The sequence below is a fragment of the Anser cygnoides genome, chromosome 1 (genome assembly GCF_040182565.1).
Source record: "Anser cygnoides isolate HZ-2024a breed goose chromosome 1, Taihu_goose_T2T_genome, whole genome shotgun sequence".
NCBI lineage: Eukaryota > Metazoa > Chordata > Aves > Anseriformes > Anatidae > Anser > Anser cygnoides.
In genome coordinates this window covers 53269802-53291492 of record NC_089873.1, presented here as the reverse complement: position 1 = coordinate 53291492, position 21691 = coordinate 53269802, and the positions used below count along the sequence as shown (strand labels likewise).

Here is a 21691-nt window from a genome sequence, read left to right as displayed (position 1 = left end):
AGGTAAGGTAGATAAAAACAGTATGAACGTGGATAGCTGGTATAGGATAGAGAATGTTTGATGTTACATTTTAAGCTTACTGTATCTTTGTTAAAACAAACAAACAAACAAACAAACAAAAACCTTGCAAAATTCAAAGAGCAAATTAATTTTCTCAAAAGCTGTATTTTGATGAAGCATCATAATTTTCTGGTTTCCAGACTGCAAGTTAGGCTTGGACAGCTGGATGTTTGACCCCATAATCAGGTGCACAAGAATGAATTCCTACATTTATACTTCAACACTGATGGCACTTTGCCACAGGAATATTTGTTGCAGGATTAAGGTCTAGGCATCAACATAGGAGACATTTTTTATTAAAACTTTTTTTATGCTTGATATATGAGCATATTTCAGATGGTGCAGTGTATTTAGGTTTCTTAAACCTCTGTGCTTCAGCTTAAAATGTCAGAAGGACTAACAAAACTGAATTCCAAACATAACACTGTCCTTATTTTGTTCTTTGTCAAAATCACTACTTAATTAGGAATCCCATTTGGGACATTTTTTTTTTTTAATTTTTATTTTTTATGAGGCATGCTATGTGGACCTAAAATGCTGAGGAAAATTATCTTCTTATATTAATTTCACTATAGGGTTCACCATTCTCAGATAAGTTATTAGTGGCTGCTATATTTGCATCAAAACAACTACACATCAGGCTCAGAATGTGCAATGGGCTGGTGAAACCATGCATCAGATTTTAAAACTTGTCCGTACAAAATTCATCTAAGGCAAGCACTTTGTCAGATGCTAGAGCATTTTTTATAATTATATTTTTGTTTGTGAAAAATATTCTCTCCTATCATCCAAGAATGATGTTTTACTAGTTATTTGAGAAAACTATGATCCAAAATTTGAAAAAAGAAAAAATATTGACCTGACATGATTTTAACCAGGTAGGTCTAATAAATCACATAATAAATAATAAATATATGCTTTATTGTCTTTGAAGTATACATTATTCACCCCAAACGATGGATTGGTGATCCATCTGAGCTTTTCAGTTCTCAAGTCTGAGCTTTTCAGCTTGCATCATAAGATCAAACTGGGGAAACTGAGCTCCAGAATTTAGAGAACTCTCTGTCAGCAGATGCTTTTTCTTCTTAAATGAAATGATTTCAGCTTGAGTGCTTTTTATCACTGCCACTAAGTGATGTCACACAGGGGGCAGATGTTGCAAAAACAAGGCAAGTCCTAGGGTATTAGATCATGTTTTCCGTTGCTCTGCTTTTGTGATGTTTTATCCATTTAGAAATATGAGCTATTCATAAGAAACACTGGCAACCCATGCTATGTAGAATTTCTTTTCTCCATAAAAAGAATGCATAATAAATTCATTAACTGGTGAAAATTAGCAATCTGTCTACTATTCTCTGCATTTAATTTAAAATTTTATAGGGGTCCCTATGTTAGGGATTTGGTCTGCCTTTGTTATCAATGGGAAATGCAGTGTTCTTCTACTAGGCGATTCTTGGCTCCAAAATGAAAAAGGATTTTGAACAAAATTCCTTTAAGGTAGATCTATCAGCAAATTTCTTATATTTTCATCATAAATAATTCCTTTTTGCTGGTTTCCTTATAAGTTTAGGGTGTGTCTCATATCCAAATAGAATCATATTAATGGTTCAGTGTAATAATGGAGTGTTACAATGAGGTCTGCAACACTCATAGAAAGAATGAATGAACTTAATGTTTTTCAGGATATTGTTGTATCAGGTTCTGCTGTGGATTATGATCCGTTCAGTATATGACATCAGTACTATTAGTTGATGAAGTTGCATTAACTAATATGTGTAGACTGGAGAGTTTTGTGCCCTTCTACATCTGGCACATATTACATTAGATGTACTATGTCTGGGGAATTTTTTCTGAACCTGGTTTAAGAATGGATCAACATCCTGTTAACATATGCATCTCTCTGACATTTAAAATATTCCTTAATCTTTTAGGTATTTTTTCTTGTTCTTTTTGTGGGTTTTGTTTTTATTTTTTCCCCATCTGTGATTGTTTCGTCTATGTGATCAGATGACCTTTGTTATCAAATGCAGATGAAGCATGAGTTGAGGAAAGAAGTAAATCAGACATTATGTAGAACAAACACAGTTTTGTGGTGAAGTAAGAAAAACTGTTCCCCCAATAGTGACACAGCTGGCTAGACAAGTTATTAACAGAGAGATTATTTTGAATTACACTTCACCTTTTTTACCCCTATGTTTCAAAGGTAGTTTTCAGTTTTGCAATTATAGCAATGACAGATAACTTTAATAAGTTATGAGACCATCTTAGCAAGTTGAAAGACATACAAAACCCACAGAGAAAATGTATTTTGTGGGACTGCAGAAGAGAAGAGCTTATTTAAAGCAGAAAGAAAAAGAGTTAATTAAAATTATTTTTTTAAAATGTTTTTATAGTTCTATAAATACTAATTCCCATCTCCTTTCCTCTGGTTAAATGAAAGAACAATTGTAAATTACAGAAAAAATTGCTTAGTGATTAAATGGAGACAAAGGTAACTGTTTAAGAGAAGTTTACTGTTGGTCAGACCTAAGAGCCTTTTAAATATCTTACCAAAACAGTCTCAATTATTTCTGAAAAGTGACAAAAAATGGTCTAAAAGAAAAAAATAACTTTTTTTTTTCTCAAAAAAGAGAAAAAGGAATGACAAACTACATTTCAAACAAAAGGAGTGTTTCTCTGTTCTCTGTTACGATGACAAAGAATGTTATTTCTGCAAAATAGAAATAAATACAATTATCAAAATTAAAAAGTGATATACTCTTCAATTCAGTGAAAGGGAGGACTGAACATACCCTAGAGGTTCATAAATATGCATAGTTTTTGCATAAGAAATTGTAGTTGTTACCAAAATATAGTAGCGATGAAAATTGTTTTAATAGGTTTGAAATAGTAATAAATTCACAAGATAATCTCCATTAATAATAAGGTATTTTTGTATTCTGTTGGGAACTCTTGCTTTAAGAAGACCTTATAGCTTCTGATTAATAATGGCTGTTACCAGCCTAAGTTTCATCTTGATGAAAAAGCTGCAATCATAGTGAGAGGGAGTTCTGATGTCTAAAGTAATTGCAGAGAAATTACACAGATATAAAATCTGAAAGTTGCACAAATGTTGTTTGCTTTCCACAGAGTGTAAAATTGAAATACTGAAATATGATTTTTTTTTTTTTTTGGGAGGGGGGAGTGGAATTTGATGAATAAAGTCAGATTGATCAATAGCTAAATAAAATATTATTTTTTGTGTGATAGTACCTTAACTGCCATGTATATGTATATTCTTTGCTAAACTCAGAGAAGGGCAGAGATGTCAGCAAAAAGAAAATAAATAGTAAAAACGTGGATTCAGATTCACTTGAAGTGCTGCAGGGAAGAACCTTTTTTATCCTAGCTGACACAGCAACCCAAAGGAGTGGGTACTGAGGATGATTGTTCATTTAAGTGACTGGGATCTTCCATTGTCCAGCTGTCAAACTTTGCTAAATAAATTCTTTACATAAATATTACTAAACCATAACAAATTATTTCATGGTGGTCTTTTCCAATCAAAAGAAGTCTGGCTGGAACTTCCAACATGGATGCAGTTGCGGGGAGGAATGACAGGACGCACTCATCCAAGTATTTATTTTTCATCTCCATCTTCATTGAGTGCTTACTTGTATTTTGGCACCTGATCTAGGACTAATTATACCATATTCTTTCCTCTGCATATCAGCTTGGGTGTTTTCTTGTTCTGAATATTTAAATAGGGGTAGGTGGCTAAAGTAAGGATTTTAATATCTTACTAATGTTCGCTTATGTGAATTTTTTTATAAACCTTAACAGCCAAAACCATGTGTAGCATGATCTATACAACCCAAATCCAGGGTTCATCAAATGCCAAAATCCAAAGGAAAAAAGCCCCAATCAACCTACCAACCAACCAACCAACCACCTAACCAGCCAACCACCACCACTACCAACTTTAAACAGGACACACACACAAAAAAACCAAACCCAGACCCTATGTTTTCTTTTCCCCAGTCATTCTCTGAAAATTTGCAGTGGGTTAGTTCATATTATTGTGTCTTTACTTTATGCAACAGTCACCAAACATTTAGAATTATCCATAACACATCTTGGCCACAGATGGAATTGCTTCCAGTACTGCTTCTTTCAAAGTCTGTGCCTATGCTCTGTACAATTTTTTAGCTCTTATATCTCTTAGAAAGAAAAAAAAAATCCATTCACTAATGCTACCTAATTTCTGTCTACTTCAGTTCCTGGTTTAATTATTATTCAGATCCATTCCTGTATTATTAAACAGTATGAGAGGCCTTTAAATATGTATTTTTATGAAAGGTGCACTAGTAAGGAAAGTTCTATTGCTTATTCAGAATGAATGTCTCCTATTTTTATGAACAATAACTGTGAATGACAACTTTCTACATTAAAATATTAAAGTGATTAAAGCCACTTTATTTAATCCATAGGAACATTTTCTCAAGGCTTCTCAGTTCCTCATATATTGCCTGTGGCAATGAATTGTGGTCAAGGAAAATACAACTCTCTCCTCACTCATAGAATATCTCCTGATTTCAATAGCTGTCAGCTTTCTCTTGGTCTCTCATGTTCTTAATAGAAGCAATAGTTTGCATTTTTGAATCCCTTCCCTCCTTCCCTTCCCTTCCCTTCCCTTCCCTTCCCTTCCCTTCCCTTCCCTTCCCTTCCCTTCCCTTCCCTTCCCTTCCCTTCCCTTCCCTTCCCTTCCCTTCCCTTCCCTTCCCTTCCTTCCCTTCCCTTCCCTTCCCTTCCCTTCCCTTCCCTTCCCTTCCCTTCCCTTCCCTTCCCTTCCCTTCCCTTCCCTTCCCTTCCCTTCCCTTCCCTTCCCTTCCCTTCCCTTCCCTTCCCCCTTCCCTTCCCTTCCCTTCCCTTCCCTTCCCTTCCCTTCCCCCTTCCCTTCCCTTCCCTTCCCTTCCCTTCCCTTCCCTTCCCTTCCCTTCCCTTCCCCTTCCCTTCCCTTCCCTTCCCTTCCCTTCCCTTCCCTTCCCTTCCCTTCCCTTCCCTTCCCTTCCCTTCCCCCTTCCCTTCCCTTCCCTTCCCTTCCCTTCCCTTCCCTTCCCTTCCCTTCCCTTCCCTTCCCTTCCCTTCCCTTCCCTTCCCTTCCCCCTTCCCTTCCCTTCCCTTCCCTTCCCTTCCCTTCCCTTCCCTTCCCTTCCCTTCCCTTCCCTTCCCTTCCCTTCCCTTCCCTTCCCTTCCCTTCCCTTCCCCCTTCCCTTCCCTTCCCTTCCCTTCCCTTCCCTTCCCTTCCCTTCCCTTCCCTTCCCTTCCCTTCCCTTCCCTTCCCTTCCCTTCCCTTCCCTTCCCTTCCCTTCCCTTCCCTTCCCTTCCCTTCCCTTCCCTTCCCTTCCCTTCCCTTCCCTTCCCTTCCCTTCCCTTCCCTTCCCATTTTTTATATTTCCTGTATTCATATGTATTATATATTTCTTTTAGATTAGGTTACACTCATATTAAAGAAAAGCAACAGTGACAGTAAATACATAATGTGTGCCACAAAAACAGGCATTATTAGAAAGAGTAATAATGAAATCATTGTATTAACAGGTACTTCTATCAATAGACCTATAAGGTTTGAACAATAGCGAAAATAGTTTAATTTAAAAAGACAATGTATTTGAATAGATAAAAAAGTTGCCTAGTAAAAATGAAAGCACAATAAGCAAAAACCAGAAGGTCTCATAAATGAAATATTCCATTAACCACGGAGAGGTAGAATAGAGAGAATATTCCTTTAGATTTGGGCTGGAAAACTCCCACAACAATTCATGTACAGAGGACATTATTCTAGTGCCTCAGGTAGCATGGCTTGGGTTATCAACTTCAATTTGAGTTGCTTTTGTGGGTCTTGCTATAGACCAAAGAGGCAGAATTTTAAGTTGCAACAATATTTGGAAGCACCTTTCGGGGATGAATCTGTGTCTCATGCAGAGGGGATTAAGAGAATTTGTAACACCAGAGCCTTTTTATAGAATCATAGGATCATAGAATCATTAAGATTGGAAAACTATCTAGTCCAACCATCCCCCTACCACCAATATCACCCACTAAACCATGTCCCTAAGCACCACATCCAACCTTTCCTTAAACACCCCCAGGGATGGTGACTCCACCACCTCCCTGGGCAACCCGTTCCAGGGCCTAACCAGTCTTTGTGAGAAGAAATTTCTCCTAATTTCCAACCTGAACCTCCCCTGCTGTAACTTGAGGCCATTCCCTCTAGTCCTATTGCTCGTTATGTGCAAGAATTCAGGCTGACCCCCAGCTCCCCACACCTTCCTTTCAGGTAGTTGCAGAGAGCAATAAGGTCTTCCCTGAGCCTCCTCTTCTCCAGACTAAACAACCCCAGCTCCCTCAGCCGCTTCTCACAGAACTTGTGTTCCAGGCCCTTCACCATCTTTGTAGCCCTTCTCTGGACACGCTCCAGGGCCTTGATGTCCTTCTTGTAGTGAGGAGCGCAAAACTGAACACAGTACTCGAGGTGCGGCCTCACCAGAGCAGAGTACAAGGGGATGGTCACCTTCCTGGTCCTGCTGGCTACACTATTCCTGATCCAAGACAGGATGCCATGGGTCTTCATCTTTTGTACAAGAGAATAAGTATAAGGGCACTTTGGCACTTCTCAGAATAAACTGCTAATGGAAAAAAAAAAAACAAAAACAAAGTGACAAAATGCATTATAGTAGCTGTTTGAATCCACCTGGTATCTGTTTCATCAATGGCAATTGAAAATGTTTAGTAGATAAACCATTAAGAAATCTCTGTAGGTTGGAAAGGTGTCCTGAGAAAGTAAGTAGAGGGAATAATTGTTGTGTGTAGTGTAACCTAAACTCCTTCCCATATTACGACTTTATAGTTACTCTCAAAGAAAGGGCATGGGTCTGTATGGACCTCTTACCTTATCCAGTGCACTTGCGCTTCAGCTAGGTAATATTTTCATATTTTTTTAATACATTTATAACTGTATCCAGATATTTTATCTATTTATATATCTGTATCCAGATATTTTATATATATATGTATATATATAATATATATTATATATATATATATATATATATATATATTAGGATGGCTGATTTTTAGTATTCCTGAATGGCTATCCAACTGCTTCAATTTTATGTGCTCTCTTCCTTCTCACTTTCTTTATGTTTTCTGTGCCCTGCTGCACAGTGTCTTAGCTCAAACAAGATACCTGGGAAGAGTGTCATGTCCTATCTAGATTTATGTATATTCTGTTGGTTAAGACACCTTCTTTGAAGTCTGATGATGCAGGTAAAAAAGCATAAAACCCAACAAAGTCTCATGAATTATCCTAACTGTCTAATAGATAGTTATGATATTAAAAATTTATGAAATTAACAAGGGTGGCTGTCAAAATGTATTTTTTTTCATTGTATTATTAATATACTGTGTAGTCTCTGCAACAATAACAACAAAATTTAGGTTATCTTATGAATTAAATAAAGTATGTGTGTTGCAGATGCGGTCTCATCCTCTCATCTGGTATGTGAAATACCACATGAAGCAATAGAGTTATCATCAATTGTGAGTCATTGTGGCCTACGGTAGCGTACACAGAAAAGCTGTATTCTCAATGGCATAACTTTCCAAAAGACATATGACATCAGGAGGCTTGTATTTGAATGCAGTGAGAGAAAATATTGACAGAACACAGAAAGACAAAGCCAGATTTCTGAGTTAGGCCACTCTCTTGATGTGAAAGTCTAAACTTTACTTCTTAATAGTATTTGTAATCCCATTTTAGTGGTATATTCTCTTTTTAACTACTCATTTTTCTATTTTTCCATTATGAAAAAATAAACTTTTGATGAAATAATAAAAAAGGTGATATCTTTAAGTATAATTTCATCTGAAAGTGAACTCTGGTGATCATAAATCTTTAATGAATTTATTCTCTTGGATGTAATACATTCAGAAATGGCTAACCTTCTGGATGCCTGCAACTTGGGGTGTGTTTGCCTGTAAAAGAAATCTAGTTATTTTGAAGGGGATACTGTCATATGCTAATATAAGGGAAAAGTCTTCAATGAGTTAACACCTTCCTGATGAACGAATAAGCCCTGGGGTGAGAACCCACAACTTCATGTAATTGCTTATTGTCACAGTCATCAACATGTTTTTGAATTAATGTTTTTGTACACAGTGCAGTTCATATTTGTTAGACATGCAGTATATATCAAAGGGATTGGAATCATCAAGGCATTTATGTGCAAGAACTGCTACGAGGTGCAGGCTTGATTAAGAGGCAAATATGGAGTTGGTCTGCTCAACCACGACTCACAAAATTTAAATTTCTTAAATGTGTTTAATTTTAAAAATTTACATCCCAGGCACAGTGTTGTGAAATGCCTCCTTAGACTCATGTTACTAAACTAATCCAGAAAAGTTTTTTGGATGCTAAAGTTTCCTATTTACACACATGTAAATAGGAAACTGTTATACAGTTTCCACTCCAAACAGTGAGCAAAACTTTTTTTTTTTTTTTTTTATGTGCTTTTTGGTATAATGCTAAAGGTTGGCTCTGCATGGATCTCATCTTTGAGCACTGCAAACACTTCTGGAGTGGGGAATCTAACAAAGATATCATTTTGACCTCCTACAATACAAGTAAATATATTTGAGTAGCTTGCTGAAAATCAGGCTCAAACTTATTAGTAGAAACATGAATATTATTGATGAATCTTCATTCTTGAGTGTTACCCTGTTTGACACTGACATTTAAACATGATAAAAGTCTGATGACATATCAAAACCATTTGGCATTATCTGCTGAAATTTTTGAGTCAGCTGTAGATGTTTTAAAAAAGAAAATGATGGAGGAGTTTATTAAAAATTGAGATGGATTTGAGAGATAAGGCTTATTGTTTGGCCTTTTCATTATGTTCCTCAAAGTTCACTTTGAAGCAACTGTTTCCTTTCTGTCTGCCAGACATATCCTGTGAAATGAAAATAAGTATGACAAGTGAGAAACCTCACACAGTTCTGCCATAAGTCTTAGAGACTGTAATCCTGAATTTTCTTTCTTTTAGTTGTTTCTTTTAGCCTTCAAAGGTTTCTACAGCACTCGTAACACTTTAGACGGAAATAGACCAGCTACTATACATTTAATGGTTTCCATTTCTTGTGGATCACCTCAGGGTTATCCCAGTCTTTTGCTGTCTTATGTCATAAAATATAGCCATTTTCTTCCCTTACACATGGATCACAAATGTGACCATTATAAAAACAGAAATAATATTTTACATATGTATTGGATCTTTTAGCCAAAGATTTATTACATTCTGAAGTAACCTGGCAATGGCGTACTTGCACGTGGTGCTTTCACCCTGATGGACAGCTGAACTACACCACAACTGCTCTAATTCACCCTTCTCAAAGGGAGAGCAGGGGGAAGAAAGTGTGATGGGAAAGAAAAAGACTCATGGGTTGAGATAAGGATAATTTAATTAAAGGGAAAAGAAAAAGAAAAACAAAGAGATGGGATCCTATAATGAGTCAAGAACAGAGGTATATGAATTAGGGTTATGGCTCAAAAATAAGGAGGAAAGAAATGTAATTACTGAGAGTATAATCAGATGGCTAATGTTTTATTTCTATGAAACATTTTGAACTAACTTTCTGGGAAAAAAAAAGAAAAGAAATAAAAATAAAAATGAAAAAGAAAAATAAAAAAGAAAAAGAAAAAAGAAAAAGAAAAAGAAAAGGAAAAAAAAAAAAGAAAAAGAAAAAGAAAAAGAAAAAGAAAAAGAAAAAGAAAAAGAAAAAGAAAAAGAAAAAGAAAAAGAAAAAGAAAAAGAAAAAGAAAAAAAGAAAAAGAAAAAGAAAAAGAAAAAGAAAAAGAAAAAGAAAAAGAAAAAGAAAAAGAAAAAGAAAAAGAAAAAGAAAAAGAAAAAGAAAAAGAAAAAAAAAAGAAAAAGACATGGAAGCAAAGAGAGAGAAAAAACAATTATTCTCTACTACCCATGAGTGATGTTCAGCCATATCATGGTAAGCAGGGCCTCAATACACATAGTGGTTGTTGGGGAGGACAGATGTCATCATAATGAGAGCCACCTTCCCTTCCCCCCCCCCCTTTCCTTTCCCCCCCCTATTGCTGAGTGTGACACTACATGCTATGGAATATCCCTTTCGTTGGTTTAGGTCAGCTGCCCTGGTGATGTCCCCTCCCCATTTCTCACCCACCCCCCGGCTACAGGGGAGTCTTGATGCTGTGCCATCATTGAGCAGCAATAGACAAAACACTGGTGTGCTATCAGGGCTGTTCTAGCTACAAGTGCAGAGCACAACACTATATGGGCTACTGTGGGGAAAGTTAACTTCATCCCAGACAGAGCCAGTACATTGCATCACTAATCTACCATTTTTTCACAGCACTGCAAAAACTTATCTATTCCCTCATATATTTGTAATTTGTATAGTCAATTAGTTGAATATATTTCCAAGTTTCCCAGGCAAATTTGTAAATGAACTTTTTTATTATGAGCTGAATGTAATTTTGCACATTTTTTTTCATGTACCTGAATCATTTGCTTGTCATCTGTCAAACACAAGTCGCATATACAGAGAAACATCTTTCTTACCATGACAAGTTAGATTGCCTGTGCAGTGCCAGATGTGTATAGCATATAATATGCATCCATCTTAGTGGTGATTTAGTATGAAAGCGGTAGCTTATTTCAAATAGCTATTAAAAAAAAAAAAGAGAGAAAAAAAGGAAAAATTAGTTTCCTAATTATTATATTATATATTGCAAATACATTTTTTTTTAACCTGCAAAAAGGCAACTAGTATTTTGTAAGTGTCTTGAAGGTCAAAGGAGCTGTACAATTTTAGTATGAGCTGGAATCCATTGAATAATGTCTGAGGCCACTAATGAAATATTATGAACATTATTATTGCTAAGTGCAACCACATGTTCAAAATGGGTACTTAGCATGTTTTGAGTATGAAGATCTGCTTTAGTTTTGCAATATCTCAAGCATAAAAACATCTAGAAATATAATTTGAAGGGATTTGAAAACTTCTGGTGCTTAAGCAATGACACAACAGTAATTGTTCTCATTTTACCAAAATAACATGACTTTAAAATCTCTGCCCTTCCTGTGCATGGTGAAAATGACAGTGACATTAGGATTTTTAATTTTGTGTTCAGTTTTGTGAAAACGTTGCAGTATATGTCCATTCCCACCATGCTAGCAAAACTGGTTCATGTGGATAAGAATTAGGTGGAGACTTAGGAAGAGAGTATAATTAAAGTATTCAAATTCAATTACTTTCAAATTTTGTAGTGTTTCTCAAAGTTTCTTTGCAATCTATGAAATAAATAAAAATGAGATGTTTCTGTTAAAATAGACTCAGAACCGTACAGGCTTTTGAGGTTTCCTGACTTCCAGCTCACCTGATGCAAAGGAGAGTAAGTTCTTCTGTCTCAGTGAAGTAAATGGCTTGAAAAAAAATTATGACTTATTGCTTACATTTCCATTTTAGACTTCATACTTTTAAAATTTTCAAAACTATTCCAATCTGCAGTTGGACATTCATATTATTTTAACAGAAATATTAAAGGAATTTGTTGTTAAGCATTGGAATGGGCTGTCCAGGGAAGTGGTCGAGTCACCATCCCTGGAGGTCTTTAAAAGATATTTAGATGTAGAGTTTAGTGATATGGTTTAGTGGATGACTTGTTAGTGTTAGGTTAGAGGTTGGACTAGGCGATCTTGGAGGTCTCTCCCAATCTAGATGATTCTGTGTGTGTGATTCTGTGTGATTCTGTGTGAAAGCTTCTACATCTGTGTAAAGCTTCAGAGCTTAAGACCAACAGCTTCAGAGACATGTGAGGATTATATGGACCTGGCTGGTGTGAGATGTCTGCTGTCATTGTTGAAAACAAGGGTTTCTAATTTTTTTTTTTTTAATTAAAAAAATGGCTTATAATGTCCGTCAATTTTTTCTTTCTTTTTTTTTTTCTTTTTTCTTTTTTTTTTTCTTTAGCCATTTACTGGTTTACAATGTTTCTCATGTCTATTAAAGCAAATATTGTATGAAAATTTATAAGACGGGTATTTGGGCAATTTCAAATGTATTACAGTAAGTTTTTACATTTTAGCTTTAGTGCAAACAAGATAGGGATCATTTACTTGTTTGAAAAGTAATGTCTTTCAAGCAGTGTAGGAGGACTAATTCTTACACAGTTCCTTGCTTTTTATTATTTAATTTTAATATTACCCTAACAAATTAAGCTGATTAAGTAGACAGGTAAAGATAAACGTAAGTTCTCCAGAGTTTCAGGTTTGTTTTGAGCATATACACCCTGGAGGCTTTTCTAGTCTCAGAGGACTTTAGTGAATCATGATGAAAACAACAGGATCTAGGAAGAAATTCGTTTAATGAACTGCATCACAAAAAGAAAAACAAAAGATAAAATACTATCAGGTAATGTCCACAGAACTACTGGCGTAAGTATATACATTATATAATGCAATACACTGGAACTTTTCCCATAGTAAGGGGAACAATATTTTTAGAGCTAGCCATGAGATTCTATTAATATGGAGAGAAGCCACAAAACTAAAGCAATAGGAAGCATGATAAAGTAGAGATGCTACCAGCTGTATACTAAGAATCTGATTTTCTGAATCCAGACAAGTGTTTTGCATGAATACACAAATGAATGCTTGATACATGCACCACTGCATACGTGTGCCTGAATCATAGATGGGTAGATACCTATAGCAAGGCATGAGTTTTATTAAGTCTGTAAGAATACCTTCAGCAGTTGCACACATTTACTCAACTGCAATTTGAGAATTGCACACAGTTCTCTTTGCTGAGAGGGATTTGGGATTTAAGGACTCCTGAGGTCATATGCTAGGATGCACATGGACTGTGGACTTGAATTATGTTCTTATTTGTTAGGTAGGTAAGAATGGGGGTTGACTGTTCATAGTATCAAGAGGTCTTTTGATTTCCCCTTCACGGAGTCAGAGAATATCTGAAATTGGAAGGGATTTCCTCAAGTCATCTGTTTCATGCTCCTGCTCAAGCAGGGTTACCTACAGCACGTTGCCCAGGTCTATGTCCATATGGTTTCTGAATAGCTCAAAGGATGGAGACTCCACAGCCTCTGTGCAGTCTGTTCCAATGTTTGGTCACCCTTATACAGTGAGGATAAGTGTCACCCAGTAAAAAAGTTTTTCCTTAGGTTCAGGAAGAACCACCTGTGTTCCAGCTTGTACCCATTGCCTCCTGTCCTGTCAGTGTACCACTGAATAAAGCCTGGCTTGGTCTTCGTTACACCTTCTCTTCAGATATTTGGACACATTGATGAGATCCCACCTGAGCATTCTTTTTACTAGGCCAAACAGCTTTTCTATCAGCCTTTCCCTCAGCCTTTCATCAAAGGGGAGATGCTTCTGTTCCTTAATCATCTTTGGGGCCTTTGAGGCCCTGGACTCTTTCCAGGAGTCTTTCCTGGACTCTTTCTCTTTACTGGGGAGCCCAGAACTGGACACAGTACTCCAGGTGTGGTCTCACTCATGCTGAGTAGAGGGGTAGGATCACCTCCCTCAGTCTGCTAGCAGAATTCCTTCTGGTACAGTGGAGGACACCATTCCTTTGCAACAAGAACACACTGATGGGTCATGTTCAATTTGCCTACCAGGATCCCCAGGTTCTTTTCTGCAAAACTATTTACCAGCTAGTTGGCCCCCAGCATATACTACAGGTTGATGAGGTTGTATGAGGTTGTTCCTCTGCAAGTGTAGGATTTGCTCTTCCCCTTATTGACCTGTACTGGGTCTGGCAAGGATGGAGTTAACTTTCCCTGCAGCAGCCCATACAGTGCTGTGCTCAGCACTTGTAGTTAGAATAGCCCTGGTATCACTCCAGTTTTTTTTCTACTGCTGAGCAGTGCTGGCACAGCACCCAGACACCCTCCAAACCCCCCAGAACCAGTAGGCTGGGGGTGGGCAAGAAGTGGGGAGGGGACATCACCAGGGCAGCTGACCTAAACCGACCAAAGGGATATTCCATACCGTATGGTGTCACACTAAGCAATACAAGGGGGGAAAGGGGAAGGAATGTGTGTGTGTGTGGAGGGCTCTCATTATGATGACATCTGTCCTCCCCTACAACCACTACGCGTACTGAGGCCCTGCTTCCCAGGAAATGGCTGAACATTGCTTGTTGATGGGAAGTAGAAAATATTTTTTTTTCCTATCTCTGTGCTTCCGCACAGCCTTTTTTTTTTTTTTCTCCTCTTCCTTTTCCCTTTAATTAAGGATAATTATATCCTTATCTCAACCCATGAGCCTTATTTTCTTTCCAGCATGCTGCCTTCTTCCCTCACTCTTCTTTTGAGGAGGGGGAGTGACAGAACGGTTGTGGTGGAGTTTGGCTGCCCAGCTGGGTAAAACCACCACATGACCTCATGTAATTCCTGTCAGCTCACTTGTCCAGCCTGTTGAGGTCCATTTGTGGTCTGTCGGCCTGTCCTTCCAGTTTTGTGTTGTCAGCAAACCTCCTGAGGGTACACTCTGCCCCATCATAGAGATTATTAATGAAGACATTGAACTGTACTGAACCCAATATTGACCCCTGGGGTACACTGCTAGTTACTGGCTTCCAGCTAGACTTTGAACCACTGATCACCACTGTCTGGGCCTGGCTGTTCAATCCACCTCACTGTCTGCTCAGACAGCCCATATTTCATCAGCTTTTCTATGAGGATCTTATGTGAAACAGTGTTGAAATCCTTACTGAGGTCAAGGTAGGCAATATCCTCTGCTTTCTTCTCATCTACCAAACCAGTCATTTCATTCTTTATCAGGCTGGTAAAGCATGACTTACACTTTGTGGATCCATCCTGACTACTCCCAATCACCTTCTTGTCTTTCATATGCCTGGAAATGGTTTCCAGGATTAGCTGCTTCATTGCTTTCCCAAGGACTGAGGTAAGGCTGGCTGACCTGTAGTTCCCTGGGTCCTCTTTGTCCTTTTTGAAGATAGGAATTCTTTTCAATTTGTTTGATGTATAAGTCACTTGAATAAGGGAAGAAATATTTCAGGGCTATGAATGACAACAACTTCCATCAGCTGCTTGAGCAAGACAACTAAGCAGGGGTGAACATAGGGTTCAGACACTTGAATTTTGTCGTCTGTTGCCTTTTTAGATGTGCTAGGGTCTCATGCCTGATATCCAGCTGCTTCATCAAAAGATCTGTGTCTCATATGGGTCTTATGTCATAACAGCTAGTCCCAAACAATTATTCTAGGGTCAAAATGGTACAAAATCCTCACAGTTAGGCATTTGAAACACTCTCCAGGTGTCTACCAAGTTATTATCTTTCTGAGCTCCCCAGAAGATGTGAAGTTGCACTACTTTACAGACTAGACTACATGCGCAGCTCATAAAAATGAACATTATGGTATAACACCCTCTTCTATGATTTTCTTTCCATTAAGCTGCTTCTTTATGTCAGTCACATAGGAATTTTCTCTTCGAATAGTATATGATTATATTATTATCATAAGGTTTACAATTCTCTACAGTTTCTAAGAATTACTGTGCATCGAGTATGCTACCTTCAAATCATATTTCAATTTTTTCAATATTGTACTATGATACAAAATCTCTATATTCCAATGGTATTTCATTTAGATAATCCCATCTGTTATAAGTCTCACCTTGTCAAACATATTTCAAATTTCTCCAGCAATTTTGTACTGCCAGTTTTGCTGACTAATAAAGATGTTAATTTGCCATGAGTTATCATGCTTTTGCTATTATAGGTAGCAATTTCATACACATTGCACAGTGTTATTAAAATCTTCACAATGATAGCTTTTTGTTGAATTAGGCTTAAAATGATAATATGCTGCCATTTTAGGCTTTAAAAATGTAAGTGTTCTTAATAATTGTATTGTGTGTTGAATTTATAGCAATTTATTTCAATTTAGCAACTCACCTAGCCAAAAAAAAACATACAATAAAATCACCATGCAGAAAAGAAGAAGCACATCTGGATTCAAGTTACCATTTTGCTACTGTGTCAGCTTTATCTGAAGTTTCCTTATGTGGTTGTAGCTTTTACCTTGTACCTACCTCTCTTGTACATTTATAAAAAGCAGAGTGGAGAAGCAGCATCAAGAATGTTAAATGAGGAAAAATCAGTAATGGCAAAATGACCATTCATTGAAAACTCCAAATTAGAGCTGTGCATGTAGTGAAAGTGACAGAGAGTAGCAGGCAGTGCTGAAATGTACACGTCAAGGTTATACTCTGACAGCTCTGACAAGCAGCACCAGCCAGAACTCCCATCAATCAGGAATTCTCACCAGAGGTTGCAAGTATTGAATTCATTTTGTGAAGTAATCACTATTTGCTAGCCAGTAGAATGAAATTGTCTCATTTGTTTTTAGATATAACCTCACCTGATCTTTGAACCTAAGGCTTCTGTTGTTGCTAATAATATCTGTTACTTGTACTCTGCTAACACCCAATTGTAGCAGACCCATTTGTAGTAAATGCTCTGCAAATACGCTGCTGGAAACAACCCTTGCACAAAATAGCCTGCAGCCTAATTCGATATTAATTCGATTGGTGCATATGATAAACGAGGGAGGAAGAGAGAGCTTGAATTTTACTATTAAATAAAGTAATACATTATTCAAACAGGTGAAAGGTAAAAGAAAAGTCACTTTAATCTATAAACTTGTGAATAATGGTTACTGAAAGGAAGTACGCAATGTAGTCAGAAAAGTTATGCAAGTTAAGCTCATAGAAACTGAAAAAAAAAACCCTTCTCATCAACAGTGTTCAGAGAGCTTGTTGATGTTGCAGAAATCACCATAATCTCAGTGTAAATGTTTTTGAGATGAAAAAAGTATCTGTATGATGAACCATCTGTTACATGATTTGATACCTTTCTGGACATTACTTCTCTGGACAGCATTCTGCATCTGTTCAGTATTTGCTTTTACACTTCTTCCCAAAACACTTTTACATATGCATTTAAGTAGTCTTAGAAGCTGAGAAACTGTAATTAAATGGTTAGGTGTGTGTTATGTAAGAATTATGATGTTATAACACTCTGAGAATTTTTGAGTATAATCAATATGTTTTCATGTCTGCTTTTTTTGACATCCAGCATAGCTCAGCTCTGACCAGATAGACTGAGTAGATCACTTTTAACTGTAATGATATAAACTAAAATATATACCCTATCTTCACCACTCACTGTTGGGTTTGGCATAACTACAGTGCTGTTCTGTTATTACAGTACGAGGTGGACTCTACCATGAGATGTCAAATTCTTTGTTGTCTTCAATCTGCTTTAGTTTGCCAGACCAAATCTAACTTAAAGCAGTATCTAGACTAGTTGTGAAGATCAGTGTCTCAGCAATATAAGGAGTTTCCCCAAATCTGTGGCGATTACTGGAGTTTTATAGTGTGAATTTTTCTTGCAGCTCACAGAAGGAAGCTAGAAGCATGATGACTGTGACCTTCCAGCCTTTCATTCCCTGAAACCAGGTCCTGTGCTACCTTTACATGGCAAGACTTATGCTGCAGGGATAACCAGGTAGATCCGATAGCCACACAGCAGCTCTAATATTTGGGCATATGTGGAAGTTAATGTGTATTTTTGGCAGGATTAGCACTTGGTAGAATATCTAAATTGAGATCTGAGGATGTTGATGAAATTAAACAAATGTGGTTTTCCTCTATTTCAGTAGGACAATTGCAATTATACACAGTACTTCTCTCTTTGTAGAATATACAGAGCTTATACACATCTAGTTTTCCTTGAACAAGGCCTCTTTCTCCAGCTCTAAGTCATGTGGATGATGTTGAAAGACTTCATATGTTCACCCATGATTTCTTGGCATCTTCACTGCTCTGACCAAGCTATGTAATATCTAGAAATTATCAAATTGCCAACTTCTGAGTGTTATAGCTCAGTCTTAATATGCTTATGCATGCAGGATGGGCTGAACATATTGCATGTGCATGTTATTAATTGAAATCCTGAACTGAAGTTTAGAAAAATCTAGAGTTCTTCAAGCACAGCAGAGCCATCAGAACACATCTGTATCAGAACATTATGTGGATGAAGCACTGCAGGGACAACAATGCTGTTAAACTGTGATTATTCCTGATTAATCAAGGAAGATGATGAATAAGGACAGTTAAAGTGAAGATGTAGAAAGGGATGCTGCTGCTCTGCCATTGTCAGAATTTCAAGGCTTCTACTGAATGACTATTTGAAATACCAAACAGGAGTGAAGCAACTTTTCTGTGTTCCTCCTTTTTAGAGTAAGCTCATACTGGGGTATTTCCTTTATTCTTTGACAATGGTATACAGAGTGTATGCAGAATAAACACAGTTTTAAATTCCTGCAATGTACCAGCTAATCAAAGATCTTATGTATCCACTTTCTTGGCAGGTGAACTGCAGCAAATTAGCTCTCAAAATAAGTGGATACTCGTACTCAACTGCAAGCTCAAGTTCATGTGTAGTACACCACGGTGACCTGGAGAGCTACAACTGGGATGGTGATATTAAAAGCAAATTTTTTTTCTCTCTCTCTTTTTTTTTTTTTTTGTCTGTCACTGATAAACTAGGCAGCACTAAACAAGTCACGATTGATCATTTTTCTGAAATTACCTCATCTATATGAGGCCACTGTGTAATATACTGGCAAAAATTATACCCACATGAATATTTATATGTGTATGTAGAAACTAAATAAAAACTAAAAAAAAAAAGATTATAGTAATGACAAAAATAAATAAATTTAATAAATGAATTATACATAGACTGCAAATATTAAGAATATTAACCTATGTACAGAACCCTATGTACAAAACCTTTTTTTTTTTTTTTTTTTTTTTTAAGGAGAAAATAACCTTTCTCTTATTATGTTAAGGAAATTGCTGTGATGATTTTTAGCAAATTAATTTAGCCATAACCCCTTTACTATGTTTGCTCTCCCAAAGACACGTAGGTGCCATAAGTTTTGTTCTGACACCAGACATGAGGTAGCAACATAAGAGGAATCTCTATGTATGTATGTGTATGCAAATATATATATTTACAAAAATAAACATGGCATTTAAAAAGAAGTGTCTGTAGCACCTCTGTATCCTGCTAGCATGAAATTAAAAGGTAAACCAGAATGACTTCTTGCAGATTCTTCCAAACTCTTTCTTCTTTCTACTCATTATCTTTAAATTTCCTGTAAAATGTAATTCAAATTAGAGTATTTTACTTCTCCTCAGGCTAGGCTTCTTCCTAGATCTTCAGTAAATAATTCCTTAGGAGCAGATAGAGTCTAGAAGAGCAGTTAATAGAGGTCTTAATTACCAGGCAAAAATTAATCTTTTCAAGCTTTGATGCTGTGAGTAACTGGAAGCTGTTTCATCTGCATTAAATTTGCATGACTTCCTACTGCCTTCTTCAAGCCCTTTTCTCCTGCAGCCTGTGCTTCTGCTTTCCTTCCAAATTTCATATAGATTGCCAAGGTATGGTCCTACCATTGCATTAATAGTGTTCTTGTTACTTATGAGTCCAGCCATCTCTGGGTAGTGCAGAAAAACTTTAAAATACCAGAATATTAGTAACAATAGTGAACAACAGTGCAATTTATTTATTTATTTATTTATTTATTTATTTATTTATTTATTTATTTTAAGCTGAGTTAAGAGCAAAATGGATACTAACTGCCTACAAAATATAGCCAAATAAAACTAATTAGAGTTTTCCTAAGGAAAGTTCTGAGGCCTGGTTCCTCCATATATATAGTGTTGTTCCTTCCAACTGTTGTAGAAAGGGAAGGCTAAGGGAAGGCACAGATAATGCTCTTCAGACCAGTAGTGTACATGGGGAATAATATAATTGTTAATATCTCATTGTTTTACAGGCTGAAAAATCAGTCTGGCCTTTGGTGCAATAACTCATTTTACAAACATTGAGGCAGACAGCTACAGAGGTGAGCCAGTCCATAGTCAGAGCTTGGCAGGGCATCATGGTACAGGAATTGGCACAATGAGTATTTGGTTTGGCTATGTCATGAGCCCCTAGACGGGAGAAGGATTTATCCTCTCCCCACTGCCCCAGGATGTCCTACATGCTATTGTTCCATTCAAGACTCAATGTTTGAAAGACATGCTCATTGTAATTTTTCAAATACAGTATTGGCGAATGAGCTTTGCAGTGTGGCACATATCCCACTCTTCTCATGCTTATTTCCTAACTAAATTGTTTTGTTCTGCACAACCTATTGTTTCCTTCTTTTCATTTTTCTTCAAAACAAATTATGTTGCATTTATAAAAGTGGTATTTTTGAAATGAAAAACAATTAACCTCATATTTGCTCTAGGGTTTACAGGATAACATACATCCTGCTGTATGTCAACAGATGGCTCTCATTTGGATACATATGCAGCACACTGGAGCTGGACATCCTGCTTTCTCAGTAAAATTAAAAAACTTGCCTTTTATATTTGAAATGGAAACAGCAGTTGTGATTGTTAGTGTATTGACAAGATTCATGAGAAAAGAGTAGAATAACTTTATCAAAAACTGTAGGGGCACAGATTAAAGCTAGATTGTCCTGGGTTTCCTCTCCAGGTCAAAAGAAGAAAAGAAGGGGGTAAGGCATCTTGTGTGTGTGTAATTTTTACACAGAGCCATCCGTGATGACTGCAAGTTGATTGCTCAGAATTAATGCCACCGCTACAGATAATAGCTAACACTACCTCACCATCACACAAGGAATGACTGCACATCGCACCTGTTCAGAAGGTGGCAAACTTACCATTCTGATTTACTTTTATGCTCTATTCAGGTTTCTGCTGTAGCTTAGTCTTTTCTCATAATTACACAGTGCAAGCCAAGGCTAGAAGTGACAACCATGAACATTGGCATGACTCAGAGAAGGGGAATGAAGCATGAAAGACAATCAAAATAGCCCTTGCATTTAGAGTGGAACAATTTTTGCATGGCAATGAGTTCACTTGGTGGAAAATGATGTAACTGGAGACTGAAATCAGGCATAGATATGGCATGTGTGTTTGTTCCCAGAAATTCAGTAGAAACAATACAAGAGAAGTTTTTCTAAAGAACAAAACATTTTTTTGATTTTTTTTAAATTAAAATATTTCATTATAGAAATATAAAAGCATTTAAGCAACATTTACAAAATTGAAATTCTTTTTATTTTAATTTTGAATGACCTATGTATTTCAGAATTACATGTGTAAACTAGAAAAGAGGAAGACGAAGTCTAAAAATCCCCCAAGTAAGCCAAGGCTGACCTCAAATAAATTTCCTTTTTTTTTTTTTTTTTTTTTTTTGTATTTGTTTCACCATCAGCTTATAAAAATATGTATTTCAGTGTCCCCCTCTCCCAAACTTTCACAGATTTCTTAGTTTAACTCAAATAAAAAGTCCACTTTTACCAGTAGTATTTTTGCTGATTTGGTACCGAGACTGAAATGTCTGCAATATTATCAAGAATTAATCTTGTGCACCAATACAACAAAACGTCTTTCATCAGCAAACTGCCAAATACT

General features: G+C 36.7%; 1 protein-coding gene across 2 annotated transcripts in view; it reads left to right on the top strand.

Moving 5' to 3' along the window:
- TMTC2 (transmembrane O-mannosyltransferase targeting cadherins 2) overlaps positions 1-19156 on the top strand; it is a 369395-nt gene extending 350239 nt beyond the window's left edge. For both annotated transcript variants that reach the window (XR_010830965.1, XR_010830962.1), the window contains exons 16-17: positions 17584-17696; positions 18562-19156. The gene's annotated coding sequence lies outside the window, so the exon portion shown is untranslated. The remainder of the gene's footprint in view (positions 1-17583; positions 17697-18561) is intronic.
- The last annotated feature ends 2535 nt before the right edge of the window (positions 19157-21691 follow it).